Raw genomic sequence first — 7,215 nt, 5'->3', positions numbered from 1 at the left:
TGCTAGCCTGGGTTCCCCATTCACAGCAGACACTGCCATAGTATCCAATAATTGCCTGCAAAGCAGGAACAGAAGGAGACTTTGGAGAAATTATTCTACAAATCACACCCCAGTGTGGGAGAAACACAGGGGCAGGGCTGGATGCTCTGAGGTCTCACAGGTTTCAGTAATAGAGCAGCTCCCAGGCTTTGAAAACGAGCCCACTGGTGCATGAATGGCAACTGCTGCCCACTGAAGCGCCCCAAATCCACTTGGTGAATTACTGTGTTCTGATCCCAGCAACCAAACTCATGGACTCTAACAACAAGGTACTGGAAAGCAGTCCTGTGGAGAGGGACTTGGGAGTGCTGGTGGATAACAAGTTAACCATGGCACAGCAGTGTGACCTTGTGGCTAAGAAGGCCAATGGGATCCTGGGGTGTATTAGGAGGAGTGTGTCCAGCAGATCAGGGGAGGTTCTCCTCCCCCTCTGCTCTGCCCTGCTGAGACCTTATCTTGAGTACTGTATCCAGTTTTGGGCTCTCCTGTTTAAGAGGTACAGGGATCTGTTGGAGAGGGTCCAGCAGAGGGCTACGAGGATGATGAGGGGTCTGGAGGACATGGCTTATGAGGAGAGGCTGAGAGACCTGGGACTTTTTGGTCTGGAAAAGAGAAGACTGAGAGGGGATTTGATCAATGTTTATAAGTATCTGAGGGCTGGCCAGGAGTGGGGGACAGGCTCTGCTCACTTGCTCCTTGGGACAGGACAAGAAGTGTAAGTTGCAGTACAGGAGGTTCTGCCTCAGCACAAGGGGGAACTTCTTTACTGGAAGGGTCCCAGAGCACTGGCACAGGCTGCCCAGAGAGGTTGTGGAGTCTCCTTCTCTGGAGCCTTTCAAGGCCTGTCTGGATGTGTTCCTCTGTGATCTGTGTTAGATAGGATTGTCCTGCTCTGGCAGGGGGGTTGCACTGGATGATCTTTTTTGGGTCCCTTCCAGCCTCTAATATCCTGTGAGCCTGTGACCAGAGTCTTTCAACAAACTGCATTGCAAGAAGGAAGAGGACAGAGAAGGGAGCCACATGGCAGGCTGTGGAAAGGGCAGTGCTGAGAGCTGGAACCTGCATTACGACACAAATGAAATGATGACTTGGTGGAAAAAAAAACAACAAACCAGGAAGAGCTCTTGGAAAGAGCCCAGTTCTTGCAGCCCTCGGATTTCTGAACGTGTTTATTTGTTTTAGTCTATTTACAGCCTCTAATTTTCAAGTGTGTGTGATTATGTTTCACCTTGGATCTTCCCAGCCTACGAATGCCGGAGTCAGGCACTGGCTGCCGCCCAGCTGGCCTCTGCCCTAGTTCTTCTCTGTAATGAAGTGAGGGCTCCAGTATCATTCCTTTTCAGGGCTAAACCACGAGACTGAGTTTTGAACATTAAAGGAAATGAACTTGAAATTGCATTAAAATAAGTAAATAAGACTCCTGAACAAGGGCATTAAGATCACAAAGCAGCTGGTCTGGGAGGCTGGGAGACGCAGCGCGCGGTGCTGCCGGTTCGGTAATGTTCTTTGGCAGGAGTGTAAAAGATGGCAAGAGGTGTGAGGCAGTGAGCAATAAAACCCCCAGCATCCAGCTTTCAAGGAAATTTGCAAAAGCCTCTGTCTCAAGAGGCCAGATTTACATACATCCTCCAAGAAAGGATTACTGTTCTATGGGAAAATAATCGTCCCCTGCATGGCTGAGCTAACGATGTATAAAATGACTCTGACAAGCCCAAGTCCCACGGTGGCACTAGCCTACAGCAAAGAGAAAAGGCAATCCAAACAAACTACTGGTGACCAGAAAACAACTCGAGGCAGAGCACTGGCCATAAATCTTAGCGTGACATTGAGGCTGGGCTCATCTTACAAAGAGCAAAGAGTAGAGAGAGAACTGCTAAGGGCAGATGGCAGCTCCTTTCCTGGTGATATAAGCAGAGAGGAACGTGTGTCAGTTCTGAGCGCTGGGCACAGCCCTTGCCTAGCTCAGCCAGCAGCATAAACAACTGCAGAGAACGTTAACACCTTTCTAAGGCATTGAGCTTTAATGGTTCTGTGGTGTGCTCTGTTTGGTTGCACCTCCTTCTATTTCACGTGGCTAGAGCTTTCAGTGCTCCACGTTATGGAAATGATGAAGTTCACCTGGAAGCGTTTCGCCTGCCACCATCTGAATTTGGTGTCAGCAGTGGCTGGTGGCAAAACAAACCTACTGCAGCATAACAAGAGGTTACATCCTTTGCATGGCTACATTTAATCTCTTCTGATGCTTAACTGGGATGTAGCTGAGTGCAGGGAAATACAGGTTCTGCATTCAGACCATCGCAAGCATGAATAGTCATGGTGACAGCCATAGGAATAATGCAGGGTTCTTGCATCTGCCTGCCCAAGGAATCCAGGGGGAGGTTTATGTTTTGCATGCAGATTACAGGAGAGATGTTGAGGTGCTGGAAGGTGTCCAGAGAAGGGCAACAAAGCTGGTGAGGGGCCTGGAACACAAACCCTATGAGGAGAGGCTGAGGGAGCTGGGGGTGTGCAGCCTGCAGAAGAGGAGGCTCAGGGCAGAGCTCATTGCTGTCTACAACTACCTGAAGGGAGGCTGTAGCCAGGTGGGGTTGGTCTCTTCTGCCAGGCACCCAGCAACAGAACAAGGGGACACAGTCTCAAGTTGTGCTGGGGGAGGTCTTGTCTGGATGTTAGGAGGAAGTTCCTGGCAGAGAGAGTGATTGGCATTGGAATGGGCTGCCCAGGGAGGTGGTGGAGTCACCATCCCTGGAGGTGTTCAAGAGAAGCCTGGCTGAGGCTCTTAGTGCCATGGTCTAGTTGAGTGGCTAGGGCTGGGTGCTAGGTTAGACTGGCTGATCTTGGAGGTCTCTTCCAACCTGGTTGATTCTATGATTCTATGATCTCTAGGGATGGGGCCCCAACCACCTCCCTGGGCAACCTGTTCCAGCATTCCACCACCCTCATGGTAAATAAATTGTTCCTAATACCCAACCTGAATCTGCTCTTCTCTAGTTTGAAGCAGAGGAAGAGGAGACAGGAATTGTGACCATGGATCTGCTTTAGACACTTAAATCCATTTGGCCTCTGCAGTCAGCAGGGGCATCCTCAACTAGATCAAGTTGCCCAGAGCTCTGTCAAGCCTCACTTGGAATATCTCCAGGGATGGGGCTGAGGGACACACACATATGCATAGCTAGGAAAGTCTGCATGAGAACCAGCAGAGATATTGGAGAGTTTTACACTTCTTCAGCATCTCCTTTTATATAATTGGAAAACTGCAACTACAAATTCAGCTTGAGGACTGACATTTTTACATTACAATGGCTTCTTTGTTGCTCCAAACAGCAGTAGATGCACAACAAATCATTTCTGAAAGCAAAAAATTCCATCATGCTCATGTTTGCCTTATTATCAGAATGAGAAAATAAATGTGTGTGAAGTTCTTCATCATTCCCCCCCCCCCCCCAGGGGTCTCCTTTCAGATATGGTGGGAGAGGATCTGCAAAATCCACTTTGTATTTTGCCTTGGCTGTAGTAAGAGAAGGCATTCATTGTGAGCTGAGCAGCCCAAACATCTAAGGACAGGAAAAAGAGTTCACTCAAAACAGTGAATAATTAGTTTGAACTTTGCCACACTCTCCAAGCAGAATCTGTTTCTGAAGTAAAATGTTTATCAGGAGCAGTGTGGCCAGTAGGACAAGGGAGGTTATTCTGCCCCTGTGCTCATCACTGGTCAGGCCACACCTTGAGTCCTTTGTCCAGTTCTGGGCTCCTCAATTCAAGAGAGATGCTGAGATGCTGGAAGGTGTCCAGAGAAGGGCAGCAAGGCTGGGGAGGGGCCTGGAGCACAGCCCTGTGAGGAGAGGCTGAGGGAGCTGGGGGTGTGCAGCCTGCAGCAGAGGAGGCTCAGGGCAGAGCTCATTGCTGTCTACAGCTCCCTGAAGGGAGGCTGTAGCCAGGTGGGGTTGGGGTCTTCTGCCAAGCAACCAGCAACAGAAGAAGGGGACACAGTCTCAAGTTGTGCCGTGGGAGGTCTAGGCTGGATGCTAGGGGGAAGTTGTTGCCAGGGAGAATGATTGGCATTGGAATGGGCTGCCCTATACCAACCACAGCTTCAGACACTTTGGCCCTAGCCTAGATGTAAGCACTCTTGAGGTATGTTTTTCCCCCAACATAAACTATGTTTTATTGTCAGCATGGAAGAAACTGGATTTTTGTTTATCTCTAAACTGTGATTAAAACAATGGATTTTGAAGGGCTGTAATATGGCTTCAGGAGGCTACAATAATATATCATATCATATCATAGAATCAACCAGGTTGGAAGAGAACTCCAAGATCATCCAGTCCAACCTAGCACCCAGCCCTAGCCAATCAACCAGACCATGGCACTAAGTGCCTCATCCAGGCTTTGCTTCAACACCTCCAGAGACAGAGACTCCACCACCTCCCTGGGCAGCCCATTCCAATGCCAATCACTCTCTCTGGGAAGAACTTCCTCCTAACATCCAGCCTAGACCTGCCCTGGCAGAACTTGAGACTGTGCCCCCTTGTTCTATTGCTGGTATGACTCCATTCTGCAAATGAATGTTGCAGCAGTAGTAAGCTCTAGTAATTGTACTGCAATCCTCTCTGTGATACTCATCTATGCTGCACAACTGAAGGAAGTACAACCATGGTCACAGGATCACAGGATGTCAGGGGATGGAAGGGACCCAAAGAGACCATGGAGTCCAACCTCCCTGCAAGAGCAGGACCACACAATCTAGCACAGATCACAGAGGAACACAACCAGACAGGCCTTGAAAGTCTCCAGAGAAGGAGTCTCACAACGACCCTGGGCAGCCTGTGCCAGTGCTCTGGGAACCTTACAGTCAAGAAGTTCCCCCTTGTTTTGAGGTGAAACCTCTTTTGCTGCAACTTGCACCCATTGCTCCTTGTCCTATCCCAGGGAGCAGTGAGCAGAGCCTGTCCCCCTGCTCCTGACCCCCAGCCCTCAGATAGTTATAAACATTGATTGAATCCCCTCTCAGTCTTCTCTTCTCCAGACTAAGCAGCCCCAGGTCCCTCAGCCTCTCCTCATCAGCCATGCCCTCCAGTCCCCTCATCATCATTCTAGCCCTCCGCTGGACCCTCTTCAGCTGGAGAGCCCAAAACTAAAAGCAGTACTCAAGATGAGGTCTCATTGGGGCAGAGTAGATGTGGAGGAGAACCTCCCCTGATCTGCAGTCACATACAAGCCCACAATGCCATGCCACAACAGCTGTGTGTTATTTTATCCTCCCCAACAGAACATTATCTGGGGAGAAAACTGAATCCACTGCTGGAGCTGCCACACAGAGCCTTTTCTTTCAACAATAAAGACAGAGGAATTGCAGGCATTGATGTGGTAGAGGAATGTGATCCACTGAGACCCCTCCAACTGTAATTTCATGAGAGACTGGCTGCAGCAGCCACGTTAGTTTAAGAAATCCCTGCCCTATGACCTCCAGCTAGCTACTCACTCCTGGTCTTACACCACAGCTCATCAGCCCTGCTGTTTCAACAAAAGTTGTCTCTCTTGAGCCACAGCCCAATTTAGAGTCTAGTCATAGAATTATAGAACAGCTGAGGCTGGAAGGAATCTTAGAGATCATCTACTCCAACCTCCCCGCCATGCCCAGGGACACCTCTCAGCTACACTTGGCTGCTCAAGGCTTCATCCAGCCTGACCTTGAACACCCCCATGGAGGAGGCATCCACAACCTCCCTGGGCAACCTGCTCCAGAGTCCCATTTCTTCCTAAGATCCACCCTAATCATCCTGTAATGATAACTACATAGGCCCACCTGAGGAGGATGTGAAGTTCAGTTCGAGGGTGGGAGCAATCAGCTGGCACAGAGGAACATCTTCAAACAGCCTCACTGCCAAAGTCACTTTCCTGGGGAGACTCCTCCTGCAGGTTTCCAATTAAGTTAAGCCAAACTTAGAGCTGAAAGAATTCTCACACCCCCTCCTGCCTGTCAGCCAGGCATGGTTTCCACAAGCTCTTTTCCAGGGATTATAGAATCATAGAATCAACCAGGTTGGAAGAGAGCTCCAAGATCATCCAGTCCAACCTAGCACCCAGCCCTAGTCAATCAACCAGACCATGGCACTAAGTGCCTCAGCCAGGCTTTTCTTGAAGACCTCCAGGAATGGTGACTCCACCACCTCCCTGGGCAGCCCATTCCAATGCCAATCACTCTCTCTGCCAGCAACTTCCTCCTCACATCCAGCCTATACTTTCCCCGGCACAACCTGAGACTGTGTCCCCTTGTTCTGTTGCTGCTTGCCTGGGAGAAGAGACCAACCCCACCTGGCTACAATGTCCCTTCAAGGAGTTGTAGACAGCAATGAGCTCTGCCCTGAGCCTCCTCTGCTGCAGGCTGCACACCCCCAGCTCCCTCAGCCTCTCCTCACAGGGTTTGTGTTCCAGGCCCCTCACCAGCTTTGTTGCCCTTCTCTGGACACCTTCCAGCACCTCAACATCTCTCTTGAGTTCAGGGGCCCAGAACTGGACACAGCACTCAAGGTGTGGCCTGACCAGTGCTGAGCACAGGGGCAGAATAACCTCCCTTGTCCTGCTGGCCACACTGCTCCTGATGCAGGCCAGGATGCCATTGGCTCTCTTGGCCACCTGGGCACACTGCTGGCTCATCTTCAGCCACTATCTATCAGTACCCCCAGGTCCCTTTCCTCCTGGCAGCTTTCCAGCCACTCTGGCCCCAGCCTCTAGTGCTGCTTGGGGTTGTTGTGGCCAAAGTGCAGAACCCTGCACTTGGCCTTGTTCAGTCTCATCCCATAGGCCTCTGCCCACCCATCCAGCCTGGCCAGGTCCCTCTGCAGGGCTCTCCTACCTTCCAACAGCTCCACACCTGCTCCTAGCTTGGTGTCATCTGCAAACTTACTGATGCTGGACTCAATCCCCTTGTCCAGATCATCAATAAAGATATTGAACAGGAATGATGTACATCAAACTGTAAATGATCCAGTGCAGAAAGCTAACCTGATTAAAAAACCTCTCTGCTTTCTTCCAGGCTTGGTCTTCTGCTGGCTGAGCCCTCTGAGCTGGCTGGCTGTGGCTCCAAGGGGCACAAGGGATGTGTTTGAAACGCAGAGAGGGGTGCAGGTGAGGAAGGCAACTTGCCATTAGATTGTCTTAGCCAGGTTAGGCCAT

Source organism: Pogoniulus pusillus, chromosome 14 (assembly GCF_015220805.1).
Source record: "Pogoniulus pusillus isolate bPogPus1 chromosome 14, bPogPus1.pri, whole genome shotgun sequence".
NCBI lineage: Eukaryota > Metazoa > Chordata > Aves > Piciformes > Lybiidae > Pogoniulus > Pogoniulus pusillus.
This window is presented reverse-complemented; position numbering follows the sequence as displayed.